Source organism: Bufo bufo, chromosome 3, assembly GCF_905171765.1.
Source record: "Bufo bufo chromosome 3, aBufBuf1.1, whole genome shotgun sequence".
NCBI classification, from domain to species: domain Eukaryota; kingdom Metazoa; phylum Chordata; class Amphibia; order Anura; family Bufonidae; genus Bufo; species Bufo bufo.
In genome coordinates, this window is record NC_053391.1 from 339,270,271 (window position 1) to 339,284,677 (window position 14,407).

Below are 14,407 nucleotides of genomic sequence, written 5' to 3' on the forward strand. Positions count from 1 at the left end.
ATTTCCCTATCCACATTTGTTTGCAGAGCACTTGCCATGTTCTTAACCACATTTAGCTGCCTTTTGCAGCCCTCTAGCCCTTTCCATGACTTTTTTAGAGCCATTTTAGTGCTTCAAAGTTCGGGTCCCTATTGACTTCAACGGGGTTCGGGGTCAAGTTCGGCCGAACCTGGCGAACCCGAACAATCAGGTGTCCGCTCAACTCTAATTAAAAGTTTTCTGAAAACTCAGTGACCCTTTAAAGGTGTTATCCCACAAAAGTTATTTATCATCTATCCATTGGATAGGTGATAAATATCAGATCGTGGGACATCTAATCCACAGGATGAGGAGTTTCCGAGTCCCCTCTTTGAATGGATTCACTTCTATGGTGTTGATGTAGACAGTACTCGGTCAGTCGCATAGTGAATAAAGAGAGGACTTGGGAACCCCTTGTTGGACGCTCCCACGGTTGTATATTTATCACTAGTCAAAGGCTCATGGGCCCTGGTGCAAGAGTTCAGCCTGGGCCCCCCTTCCCTCAGAGTGCTCTGTGGCAAGGGGCAAGAAAGCACATAGCCTTCCTGCTGCCTGAGACAAAAATTAAGACAGCGACCACCCCCATGCCAAATTCTTGACCTAACCCCTTCCCTCCAGCCAGAGGTGTAACTTGACCACCATACACTTTCTATAATACTAGTGTCTTCTTGTGTGGCACAAGAGTCTTTAGGCCCCCTCAGACTCCTGGGCCCAGTAGCGACTGCTACCTTCGCACCCACTATAGCTATGCCCCTGTTTATCACCTATCCTATAGGTAGATGCTAAATAATTTTCGTGGAATGGCCCCTTTAACTTAATTTTACAAAGGTCTTCTTGGACCTTTTCCATTCTCTGTATTAATGTTGACATTTGGGGTGGATCCATTACTTTCTATTGATACAAAGTACTGGGTGACTGGTAGGCTTGACCAAATTGAGCTTCAGATCATAGATCTGAAGTCGAATTGTTAAAAAGCTTAGTTTGTAAAGCTGTTTCCGTACAGAATTAAAATGTATGCGCTTAGTGTAGGAAAAAAATTATCTTGGCCTAAGTTGCGCAAGACTAGTGATCGACGGTATTCCTATCTGCGTATTTTAAAATAGGAATCTGAAGTCTGCTTTGGTACCAAGGTACCCGCCAGTGCAGAAGCCGACTTCGGATTGTTATTTAAAAAAATAAATAAATACGCAAACTGGAATACCAAAGTAACTTACCAAAGTTTTGCCCAACTTCCGAACACAGAAACAACATTACAAACAAAGTTTGCTAATGAATCGACTTTGGATCTATGATCCAAAGCTCGATTCGCTCAGGCCTAGTGAATGGCATATCACTGCTGCTTAGGCTACCTGCACACATTGAGGATTACCTGTGGATTTGCAGCATGGATTTTTTGTATGGCAAATTCTCAGCAGTACCAGCTAACTAGTAGTGTTGATCACGAATATTCGAATTGCAAATTTTTATCGTGAATATTTGCACTTTGAGAATTCGCGAATATTTTGAATATAGTGATATATTTGATTTTTTTTTAAAACAGTACACATGATCCCTCCCTGCTTCTATCTTGTGGGCCAATGAGAAGGCTGCAATATCTTTGATTTTAGGAGTAGTGTTGGTTGTGAACTTTCGTAATGCAATCAAGAAAATAATGACTGGAGATCACAAATTCTCGAAAAATATATATATATTCACCCAAATATTCGCGAAATATCGAGAATTCGAATATTGCCCCTGCCAGATGAGATTTTCAAAATTGCATCTACACAGTGCGCACTGATATTGACCTATGGTGCAGATTTTGAAATCCACATCATGTCAATTCTTTGTGAAGATTCTAATTGTAGATTTCATCCTTTGATATGCAAAGGGTGGAAATCTGGGACAAATCCACATCAAAATCTGCAACAAAATCCTTATGTAACACATTAGTCATGGAAAGGAACTGAAATCTGTACTCAACTCTGACTGAAAATCCACATCCAAGACATTCAAATATATTCACATGTGGTAGCTTTACAATCAGTGAGACTGATCTGACACAGCCAGGAAAACCTCCTAGGATCTCTCTATAACTACACCCATGGCCCACCTGCCGGTCATGTTTTTAGGATTTTCTTAGTTTTGAGCAGGTGATATAATTAGTGTCAATTCATCAGGACTTATCTCAGTTATTCATTCTGAGGGATAATATCAAATCATGACCGGTAGGTGGGCCCTGAGGACTGGAGTTGAGGAACACTGTGCTAAACCATGACACTTTCATAGACCTGAGGATGAGGATGCAGTATGCCACACAGAGTTAAACTTTCATGGATGAGTGCTTTCTGGGAGATGTGCCGTCTTCCGGAAATCCAAGAGGTCTCTCCTTTTTACGGGAGCCTCCAGGACATTCTGGGAGAGCTGGCAAGAATGCCCTAACCTTAACAAGAAAAAGATTTTCCTATATTATTATTTAAAGAGCTTATGCCATGATTGAAGTAAAAATATACAGGTGAAACTCGAAAAATTTGAATATCGTGCAAAGTTCATGTATTTCAGTAATGCAACTTAAAAGGTGAAACTAACATATGAGATAGACTCATTACATGCAAAGCGAGATATTTCAAGCCTTTATTTGTTATAATTTGGATGATTATGGCTTACAGCTTATGAAACCCCAAAGTCACAATCTCAGGTACACTTTGCTCAGGGGTATGGATTAATTAGCTGACTCTAGAGTGTGACACTTTGAGCCTAGAATATTGAACCTTTTCGCAAAATTCCAATTTTAAGCTGCATTAATGCAATTTATTTTAATTTGCATTACTGAAATAAATGGACTTTTGCACGATATTCTAATTTTTCGAGTTTCACCTGTAGTATGGGACTATGTCCTTCTAACAAAGCTAGAACCAGCCCTGTACCACACATGGATCCAGAGATCTCCCCATTCACTGCTCCAATTGCACTGTTAGCTTATCTTCAGCCTGACAGGTCTTTTCTCGCGCAGCTCTCTCTCTGTAACCGCCAAAGCAGAACATATGGCTGGTGGCAGTCGAAGATTGAAACTGAGCGTGTGTGACCACCTCTGTGAGGTGGGCGAGAAATAAAGAAAAGAAAAAGCAGCAGGTGGCGCCATAAAGATACATGTTATTGAATAGCTCACTGGCCATAATTTTAATTACATGCAATTACAAAAGTACTCAGATCCAAGTGCTGGTTTGAAAAATGTAGAATATGTTTCGTGACAAAACACCTTTAAGAGAATCTGTCAGGTTATGCAAGTCGTATTACGTAATACATTAATAGTGCTGCTGCCAATGACTCCAGATCACTCATTTGTATGTTGACACTCTACCACCTTTTCCGCCACTGTGCACCTGCAAACCAGAAGTGAAATACATTGATACTCATGAGTGTGTATACACAACAGAGAGTATTTCAGGTAAAATACTGTCAAGGTATTCCATGGCCAGTTGGCAAGCGAGGGTAAGTATCCCTATACAAATTGGTGATCTGGAGTCAGCGGCAGCAGTGCTATTCATGCAGCAGTGTACAGTACTTTATAGGACTTGTAGGACCTGACCTATTCAATTTAAAGTGGATTCCGAGAATCAACACTTATCACTTATCAACAAAATGCAAGTGTTTGAGTAGCTTTGTCTAGTAGTCAGGGTTTGTGCACTTCATCCACTTATCTTGGTTCATGTCACCTACACTACAGTCAATAGACCAATGTACGGTTGGCAACAGCACACAATAGAAGCAGAAGTTGGACCAAAGAATCCTGTTTGAGAAAAAACATGTATTCATCAAACTTGATAAAGGGGGTTTTCCGAGATTTTGATACTGATGACCTATCCCCGGCCTTCTGTCTGCTTTTCCTAGGCTGAGGGACGACCCGTTCATCAGTCACATGGCCTAGGAGCAGCTCAGCCCCATTCAAGTGAATGGGGCTGAGCTGCAATACCAAGCACAGGGCTCGGCACTGTACTTGGTGAGCTGTAAGAAGGCAGCGGCTCTCACAGGAGCACCGGTGCCTTCTCAAAACAGCTGATTGGCGGGGGACATGGGTGTCGGACCCCCACTGATCAGATACTGATGACCTATCCAGAGGATAGGTCATCAGTTAAAAAATCCTGGAAAACCCTTTTAATGTCTGTTGAAAGATTGCATGTCTATTTTCTTCCGTGTTATTTTACATTAGTGGGAGAGGGAGCTGTTACTCATGTTAAGCCCTGCTCCCTGCTCCTCCTCTCCAGGTGTAAGATGGGAAGTCAGAGAGGAGGCAGGACAACTACCACTACCACAGTTTGAGAGAGGTTGATACTGGATGTGAAGATGCCATCTTCTTGCTGAGACTACATAAGATTAAAGGGGTGGTGCTACCAATATAAATGTATAACGCCCCACAGATATCACTGTTATATCACTTTTGTCACTTTTACTGAATACCACCATTTATCAAAACTAGCTTATTGTAAAGTTATTAGCCTACCATTGCACCCTGTGGCAAATCTGTTTTAATATTCAGTTGCTATAGATTACATCCTGTATTAAAGCCCTGTAATACTGGACGTACAAGTGTCATATGCAAGAACTAGGGGCGTGGTTAGTGTCACATGACCTGCTGATATCAGGACACATCTCACTGCCCTAAGGCATGATGGGACAGCAGACACATGACAAACCAGGAAGTAGGATTCAAGCATGGGGGATAAAAGAAAAATGTGGTAAATTTGAAAAAAAAAAAAAATCCAAGGAGGAATGGAAGCTAGAGTACTTGATGAAAGTTAACTTTAGAGTGAAAAGTGGTTTATGGTACGGCCCCTTTAAGAGAAAACTGTATATAAGGAACCAATGAAAAGAAACTGTGATTCTGAAGTTCTCTCTACTTGAGAATCATCAGGTGTATACAGCTAGGTGTCTATGTAACACCCCAGAGTGGTGTTACCACTCCTGCACCCTGCTACTATCTTTATTGGGCTAACACAACATCATCTTATGTATTTTGTTCAGGTCCTCCACAATGTGCATTCATAATCTTGTTATGTAACTGTTTATTACATGCAATGTGCCTGGTTTACCAGCAGGTGGCAGTGTAAATGACAGAGCTATCCTTAGAGAGAATGGAACTTACCATTCCATTCTCCTCCCTCTGGAGAGAAGTGGGCCAGTCCTGTTTGCTACCAGAAGGAGGTGGGGCAGTTCTGGTTTGTTCTGGTTGAGACTCCATGTTGGAGCTGCCAGGATTCTAACCTACTTTTGGGCTGAACATCAGTCCGACCACAGAAGTGAAGTGCAGCATAAAGAGGAAACAAAGACACCAAGTTAGCTTGTCAGTACAGCAGAGTGAGAGAAAAATATAGCAGAGTTGAGTTTACCTGCCAGTTTAATGCTAAAGCCCGCTGGAACCAGGACAAAGCCTGAAACTGTTTGGAAAAACGTTTATTCAAGTAAAGCTGCCATTGAACTTCATCTTCACCTTCAAGGTCTGGACTCAAGTTATTTCTTCAAATCCCTCAATTATTCCCCCCATTTATTGCTTCGGAGCCAAAGCCAGGGGTCCAGACATATCCAGGTAGGAGCACCATGACACACATAAAGAGACATTTAGGCCGCACCACACCACTCAGCATTCCTACTAAACCTGGGGCGCGATATAGAGGGCCCTGGGGGGAGGCGGACATTGCATCTATTTATGAGAACCCCTTTGCTGAGGCCCATCAGAAAAACGAATTTGATGTAAAGAGTATTTGTTATTTCTCTGAATATAATTGTTCCTGCCTTCAAGTCTATTCTTGTAATTGCCATCAAGTGTGCTGTTGTAACCATCCAGACTATTGTGCCTTCAAAGAGGACCTATATTCTCTCTTGATATGTCCGTTTTAGTAACTACTGCATTCCCTATGTAATAACAGTTCTTTGTTGTGCCATTTCTTTATTATTCCTGCCAGAAGTTATTAATGAATTGACAGCAGTTACCAGTTGGGGGTGTATTCCTGCACTATCCACTGTATCCACTGAGGAAGAAGTCAGAACCCATAAGACTTCGAAACGCGTCTGGGAGAAATTTGGACCCTCTAATACCACCATTTCTGCGTACGCTACAGACCACCAGGATCTGCACCTCTCTCTTATCTGCTGGCTGAGAACAGATTGCCCCGTGCTTACTAAAGAATTCCCTGGAGCCACACTGTTCCACTCCACCTTAATTGGAGCAACCCAGGATTTGAGCACAAGGGACGCTGAAACAGCAGAGACCAGAGGAAAGCCTTTTTTTGCGCTTTGGAGGTAAGGGAGTAGTACAGCTCATAAAGAGGTGGGACGCCACCAGAGAGCTGGAATCCCGAATTATTCAAGTTAATCAGTAAAATTGATACAGTGTTTCTATAACGAAATATTGACTTTGTGAGCCGACCAAATATATAGTGTTGGATCGATACAACACCTGTAACTCACAGCCAATAATCGAACTGAAACCATGTCCTGCTATCTGGGAAAATTATACAAATGCATTCCAACATGTTTAATGGCGATTATTAATGCTGAATATTTGGTTACCATCCAATTGAGATTCTGGTTTGAATGACTATTATATCTGTTAACCAGAGCATATTGTGAATTGCGGTTATTGAATTTTTGTGGTTATCGAATATATGGTGATGGTCTGATTGACATCCAGCCTGAACAATCACCTTTATTCGATGACCTGACTATATTTGCTGCTAGGCACATAGGTTCAACGAATACCCTATTTCCTCAGCCTTTAACAAATAATTGTCATTTTAGTGACATTTTAATGGTTTTATTGTGTATTTCTTTAGATGTATGATATTTTTAGTAATTTGTGACCTGCAGAATATTTGAATATAATAAAATCAAATGTTTGAGCAGTCTTCAGGATATATGAGTGCCATATCTTTCTTAATTATCTTTTTGTATTCCTGCACAGTCTGACACTATTCAATCAGCGCTGCAAGTGTCTGTGCAAGACTGTGCTTGGCCACCTCCCCCCAATTTGTAACACCCATCTGGACTTTCATTGCAAACTGCTAGTAATTCATTCATAAATTCTAGCAGGAATAATAAAGGAATAGCACAACATAGAGTCCTAAGAATAGATGCTCCAGAATGGTCATTAATTGAGGAAGTAAGTACTTATTAAATCTGGCATGTTAGGAGAGGTTACAGGTCATTTTTAAAGGCATAGTAGGCTTGCTGATTACAGCACCCAATGACACTGGCATACAAGCATTCCTGCCTTTGCCAGTGCTATATACAGAGTTCAATGAACACTTAATATACAGATCATGTAGGGGCAATGCCAGTTCCTGCTCCAGTCCTACTACTGATCATGTGGTCACCGAGGGAAGGATATCTGCAGGAGCTGCTGGGTCTTTGAAGACCCAGATCAGCTCTGCAGTGAGGTTGAAAAGTCTTGTACAACCTCTCTGTGGGCTGTATTCCCCTTGTAACTGGGGCTAACATGTCAGCCCCAGTTAAAGGAAAATCAGATAAAAAATATAATTAAAAAGTCAGTCCATGCCACACTGCAGTTTGTAGCCCTGCCCTGGGTGACCATAACCCATACATACCCTCTGTCACACTGACCGTAATGGAAAGGGGATATCATTTAAAAAAAATACTTTAGTTGTCCTTCGTGCTGCTAAAAAATAAAAATGTGTGGGTATAAAAAAATAAAAACAAAAAAATACAAAAACAAAAATGACCAAAATAAAGCATCATGTATCACAAAAGGCAGGCATAAGAAATGTTTACATAACTGAATGGAAAAAAGGTATGGCTTTCAAAGGTGCATGCACTAAAAAAAATGTAAAACCTGTAAATGACCTGGTCTTTAACTGGTTAAAAAAGGTAACTCTCCCAAAACACAGTGATGAAATAAAAAATAAAAAAATACTGTTTCCTTAAGGCCTAATATATGTGTCACTTTATAAATTAATACCGCAATCGATCCGCGATTAGTCACATCTATTAGTAACTGGACTGCTCTATTTAACTTCAATACACCACAAAAAACCAAAGAGCACTACTCAGGTCCTTAAAAATATTACAGTCTTTATTAACTATTCTAAAAAACACATGAATTGAAAAATCATTATAGGGAGACTACTGAGTCACGTCTTATACAGTCACCTTCAATAGCCGTCTTAATATTCAAGAATGTCAGTGTACTTGGCAACGACCATGTTAAAAATGTGGGAAGCAGAGTAATATATACGGTAAATACAAAGGTGAAATGTCTGTGGGGCTCAATTTAATTATAGTGCTTACATTCCAATCTAAGTTTATAATTGGCCACTGACAGATACATAATACCTAAATATAGTACATTGCAATAGCCGGGCACAAACAGAACTTCTATCCATTCATAACATACCTAAAGTGCACGTGTATACGGCGCGTTTCGCAGTAAAGCAAATATTGTTATGAATTCATGTCTTATTTAATTGTATTTATCACATCATTTATTACATTGGTACACATAGGGCCAGGGGTTAATCCGCCGGCATCGGCTTTTACAGCGATACTAGTGAATACAGCACGGACCCGGCTGTGACAGCTCCTGTGTTTGCCTGATCATCATGATGTACTAGTACTGTAGGTCAATATGCGGGAAGTCCAGAGAAGACAACGGAGGACCCTAGGAGCAGGAACTGAGCATAGGGGAGTAGGTAACTGTCTCCCCCAACTTGTTCCTCGATGTGTATTAAATTGTGTATTAAAAATTGATATTGGGCTGAACAACCCCTTTAAATGGTAGATAACTTCACAGAGAAGGAATTTTCCTTGTGTTGTCTATCTACCTATCTATCTATCTATCTATATCCCATATCTATCTATCTATCTATATCCCATATCTATCTATCTATATCTATCTATCTATCTATATCCCATATCTATCTATCTCTCTATCTATATCTATCTATCTATCTATCTCACTATCTATCTATCTCACTATCTATCTATTATCTATCTATCTATCTATCTCCATATAATAGATATCTAATATGCATCTGCCCATGTATATATCATCCTACATGTTGCAAAGTTTATAAAGTGGGAGTAAATATTCAACCTATAGACTGCAAAAACGCAGGAAAAAGTCACTGATCAGAATCATTACTAAAACTTTCTACTTACCTTTCTGCGTCCCTGTGCCGTCTTATCCGGGGAAAGCATGAGTGCGTGCAGACAGTCTTCTATTCCTCTTGTAGGATCTGTTTACAAGCCCGTGCACTGTTGCTAGGCTGAACCTGTCAGCTAATGCATACAACAAAACCACTACTGTGTCTCTGAATGAAAATATCCCCATTGTTTCCACTCTTATCTTACATGCAGCCTTTAACCACCTCAGCCCCCAGTGCTTAAACACCCTGAAAGACCAGGCCACTTTTTACACTTCTGACCTACACTACTTTCACCGTTTATTGCTCGGTCATGCAACTTACCACCCAAATGAATTTTACCTCCTTTTCTTCTCACTAATAGAGCTTTCATTTGGTGGTATTTCATTGCTGCTGACATTTTTACTTTTTTTGTTATTAATCGAAATTTAACGATTTTTTTGCAAAAAAATGACATTTTTCACTTTCAGTTGTAAAATTTTGCAAAAAAAACGACATCCATATAGAAATTTTGCTCTAAATTTATAGTTCTACATGTCTTTGATAAAAAAAAAATGTTTGGGTAAAAAAAAAATGGTTTGGGTAAAAGTTATAGCGTTTACAAACTATGGTACAAAAATGTGAATTTCCGCTTTTTGAAGCAGCTCTGACTTTCTGAGCACCTGTCATGTTTCCTGAGGTTCTACAATGCCCAGACAGTACAAACACCCCACAAATGACCCCATTTCGGAAAGTACACACCCTAAGGTATTCGCTGATGGGCATAGTGAGTTCATAGAACTTTTTATTTTTTGTCACAAGTTAGCGGAAAATGATGATTTTTTTTTTTTTTTTTTTTTTCTTACAAAGTCTCATATTCCACTAACTTGTGACAAAAAATAAAAACTTCTATGAACTCACTATGCCCATAACGAAATACCTTGGGGTCTCTTCTTTCCAAAATGGGGTCACTTGTGGGGTAGTTATACTGCCCTGGCATTCTAGGGGCCCAAATGTGTGGTAAGGAGTTTGAAATCAAATTCTGAAAAAAATGACCAGTCAAATCCGAAAGGTGCTCTTTGGAATATGGGCCCCTTTGCCCACCTAGGCTGCAAAAAAGTGTCACACATCTGGTATCTCCGTACTCAGGAGAAGGTGGGGAATGTGTTTTGGGGTGTCATTTTATATATACCCATGCTGGGTGAGAGAAATATCTTGGCAAAAGACAACTTTTCCCATTTTTTTATACAAAGTTGGCATTTCACCAAGATATTTATCTCACCCAGCATGGGTATATATAAAATGACACCCCAAAACACATTCCCCACCTTCTCCTGAGTACGGAGATACCAGATGTGTGACACTTTTTTGCAGCCTAGGTGGGCAAAGGGGCCCATATTCCAAAGAGCACCTTTCGGATTTGACAGGTCATTTTTTTCAGAATTTGATTTCAAACTCCTTACCACACATTTGGGCCCCTAGAATGCCAGGGCAGTATAACTACCCCACAAGTGACCCCATTTTGGAAAGAAGACACCCCAAGGTATTCCGTGAGGGGCATGGCGAGTTCCTAGAATTTTTTATTTTTTGTCACAAGTTAGTGAAAAATTATGATTTTTTTTTTTTTTTTTTTTTTCATACAAAGTCTCATATTCCACTAACTTGTGACAAAAAATAAAAACTTCCATGAACTCACTATGCCCATCAGCGAATACCTTGGGGTCTCTTCTTTCCAAAATGGGGTCACTTGTGGGGTAGTTATACTGCCCTGGCATTCTAGGGGCCCAAATGTGTGGTAAGGAGTTTGAAATCAAATTCAGTAAAAAATGACCTATGAAATCCAAAAGGTGCTCTTTGGAATGTGGGCCCCTTTGCCCACCTAGGCTGCAAAAAAGTGTCACACATCTGGTATCCCCGTACTCAGGAGAAGTTGAGGAATGTGTTTTGGGGTGTCTTTTTACATATACCCATGCTGGGTGAGATAAATATCTTGGTCAAATGCCAACTTTGTATAAAAAAATGGGAAAAGTTGTCTTTTGCCAAGATATTTCTCTCACCCAGCATGGGTATATGTAAAATGACACCCCAAAACACATTCCCCACCTTCTCCTGAGTACGGAGATACCAGATGTGTGACACTTTTTTGCAGCCTAGGTGGGCAAAGGGGCCCATATTCCAAAGAGCACCTTTCGGATTTGACAGGTCATTTTTTTCAGAATTTGATTTCAAACTCCTTACCACACATTTGGGCCCCTAGAATGCCAGGGCAGTATAACTACCCCACAAGTGACCCCATTTTGGAAAGAAGACACCCCAAGGTATTCGCTGATGGGCATAGTGAGTTCATGGAAATTTTTATTTTTTGTCACAAGTTAGTGGAATATGAGACTTTGTATGAAAAAAAAATAAAAAATAAAAATCATCATTTTCCACTAACTTGTGACAAAAAATAAAAAATTCTAGGAACTTGCCATGCCCCTCACGGAATACCTTGGGGTGTCTTCTTTCCAAAATGGGGTCACTTGTGGGGTAGTTATACTGCCCTGGCATTCTAGGGGCCCAAATGTGTGGTAAGGAGTTTGAAATCAAATTCTGAAAAAAATGACCTGTCAAATCCGAAAGGTGCTCTTTGGAATATGGGCCCCTTTGCCCACCTAGGCTGCAAAAAAGTGTCACACATCTGGTATCTCCGTACTCAGGAGAAGGTGGGGAATGTGTTTTGGGGTGTCATTTTACATATACCCATGCTGGGTGAGAGAAATATCTTGGCAAAAGACAACTTTTCCCATTTTTTTATACAAAGTTGGCATTTGACCAAGATATTTATCTCACCCAGCATGGGTATATGTAAAAAGACACCCCAAAACACATTCCTCAACTTCTCCTGAGTACGGGGATACCAGATGTGTGACACTTTTTTGCAGCCTAGGTGGGCAAAGGGGCCCACATTCCAAAGAGCACCTTTTGGATTTCATAGGTCATTTTTTACTGAATTTGATTTCAAACTCCTTACCACACATTTGGGCCCCTAGAATGCCAGGGCAGTATAACTACCCCACAAGTGACCCCATTTTGGAAAGAAGAGACCCCAAGGTATTCGCTGATAGGCATAGTGAGTTCATGGAAATTTTTATTTTTTGTCACAAGTTAGTGGAATATGAGACTTTGTATGAAAAAAAAAAAAAAAAAAAAAATCATCATTTTCCACTAACTTGTGACAAAAAATAAAAAATTCTAGGAACTTGCCATGCCCCTCACGGAATACCTTGGGGTGTCTTCTTTCCAAAATGGGGTCACTTGTGGGGTAGTTATACTGCCCTGGCATTTTCCAGGGGCCCTAATGTCTGGTAAGTAGGTAAATGACCTGTGAAATCCGAAAGGTGCTCTTTGGAATGTGGGCCCCTTTGCCCACCTAGGCTGCAAAAAAGTGTCACACATCTGGTATCTCCGTACTCAGGAGAAGGTGGGGAATGTGTTTTGGGGTGTCTTTTTACATATACCCATGCTGGGTGAGAGAAATATCTTGGCAAAAGACAACTTTTCCCATTTTTTTTATACAAAGTTGGCATTTGACCAAGATATTTATCTCACCCAGCATGGGTATATGTAAAATGACACCCCAAAACATATTCCCCAACTTCTGCTGAATACGGAGATACCACATGTGTGACACTTTTTTGCAGCCTAGGTGGGCAAAGGTGCCCAAATTCCTTTTAGGAGGGCATTTTTAGACATTTGGATACCAGACTTCTTCTCACGCTTTGGGGCCCCTAAAATGCCAGGGCAGTATAAATACCCCACATGTGACCCCATTTTGGAAAGAAGACACCCCAAGGTATTCAATGAGGGGCATGGCGAGTTCATTGAAAAAAAAAAAATTTGGCACAAGTTAGCGGAAATTGATTTTTTTGATTTTGTTCTCACAAAGTCTCCCTTTCCGCTAACTTGGGACAAAAATTTCAATCTTTCATGGACTCAATATGCCCCTCAGCGAATACCTTGGGGTGTCTTCTTTCCAAAATGGTGTTATTTGTGGGGTGTTTGTACTGCCCTGGCATTTGAGGGTCTCCGCAATCATTACATGTATGCCCAGCATTAGGAGTTTCTGCTATTCTCCTTATATTGAGCATACGGGTAATGAGATTTTTTTTTTTCCGTTCAGCCTCTGGGCTGAAAGAAAAAAATGAACGGCACAGATTTCTTCATTCGCATCGATCAATGTGGATGAAAAAATCTCTGCCAAAAAAAGAAAAAGGAGGGGAAAGGCGTCTGCCAGGACATAGGAGCTCCGCCCAACATCCATACCCACTTCAGCTCGTATGCCCTGGCAAACCAGATTTCTCCATTCACATCAATCGATGTGGATGAATAAATCATTGCCGGGATTTTTTTTTTTATATATACAAAGTGTTTGCCAAAGTATATGAACACCGCCACCTCCTCAGCTCATATGCCTCGGCAAACGTATCTTTTACTGCAGAGGAGAAATCTCGTCTTGCAGCGCCGCATACACCGACTTGCGTGTAATCTGACAGCAGCACAATGCTTCTGTCCGAATGCACATCAGTGCTGCAGCTAGTCGATCGGTTGGTCCACCTGGAAGGTAAAAAAAACAAAACAAAAAAGAAAAAACCAGGCCGCAAAGCAATAACTTTATTAACTGTTGAACAGAACATAGAAACTTTTTTTAAACTTTTTTAACTGAACATTTAACTTTTTTACTTACCGGTATTTTTTTTTTTGTTTAGTTTTTTTTACCTTTTATAGAACAAACCTCTCCTTCCCCATGGGACAATGTGCAAAGCGCAAATCGCCCAAAGATGTGGCGAAGTACATTATGCACTTTATCCCAGGTGAAAGGAGAGGTTTGCAGCAGCTGTGAGTGAATGGGCCCTAATAGCCCTGTGTGCCTGTCCTGGTGAGATGTGATCCCTATGCTAAGTGTACCTGTGTGTGGTACTTCCGGAAACACTCTCCATAGCATAGGGCAGGGTGGTCAGCACAGTCAGGACAGAAATAGCGGGTGTCACGCCTTATTCCACTCCTGCTACAGACACGACATCTTTTTCGGGGTGACGGTTGGGTTGAGGTACCAGGAACGACACTGGGGAAATGTCGCTCGTGTAGACGGCTAACTACACTGGTGGATGGGGCCACGGAACCTCCTGGGTAAAGGAGGTTCTCGATGATCTCTTCCTGGAATTTGAGGAAGGATCCTGTTCTCCCAGCCTTACTGTAGAGAACAAAACTATTGTAGAGCGCCAATTGAATTAAAT

General features: G+C 40.8%; 1 protein-coding gene across 1 annotated transcript in view; it reads right to left on the reverse strand.

Annotated features, from left to right (window-relative positions):
- Positions 1 to 9,210, reverse strand: part of LOC120993403 — a 140,422-nt gene extending 131,212 nt beyond the window's left edge. Inside the window, exon 1 of the mRNA XM_040421909.1 lies at positions 9,169 to 9,210. The gene's annotated coding sequence lies outside the window, so the exon portion shown is untranslated. The remainder of the gene's footprint in view (positions 1 to 9,168) is intronic.
- Between the last annotated feature and the right edge of the window lie 5,197 nt (positions 9,211 to 14,407).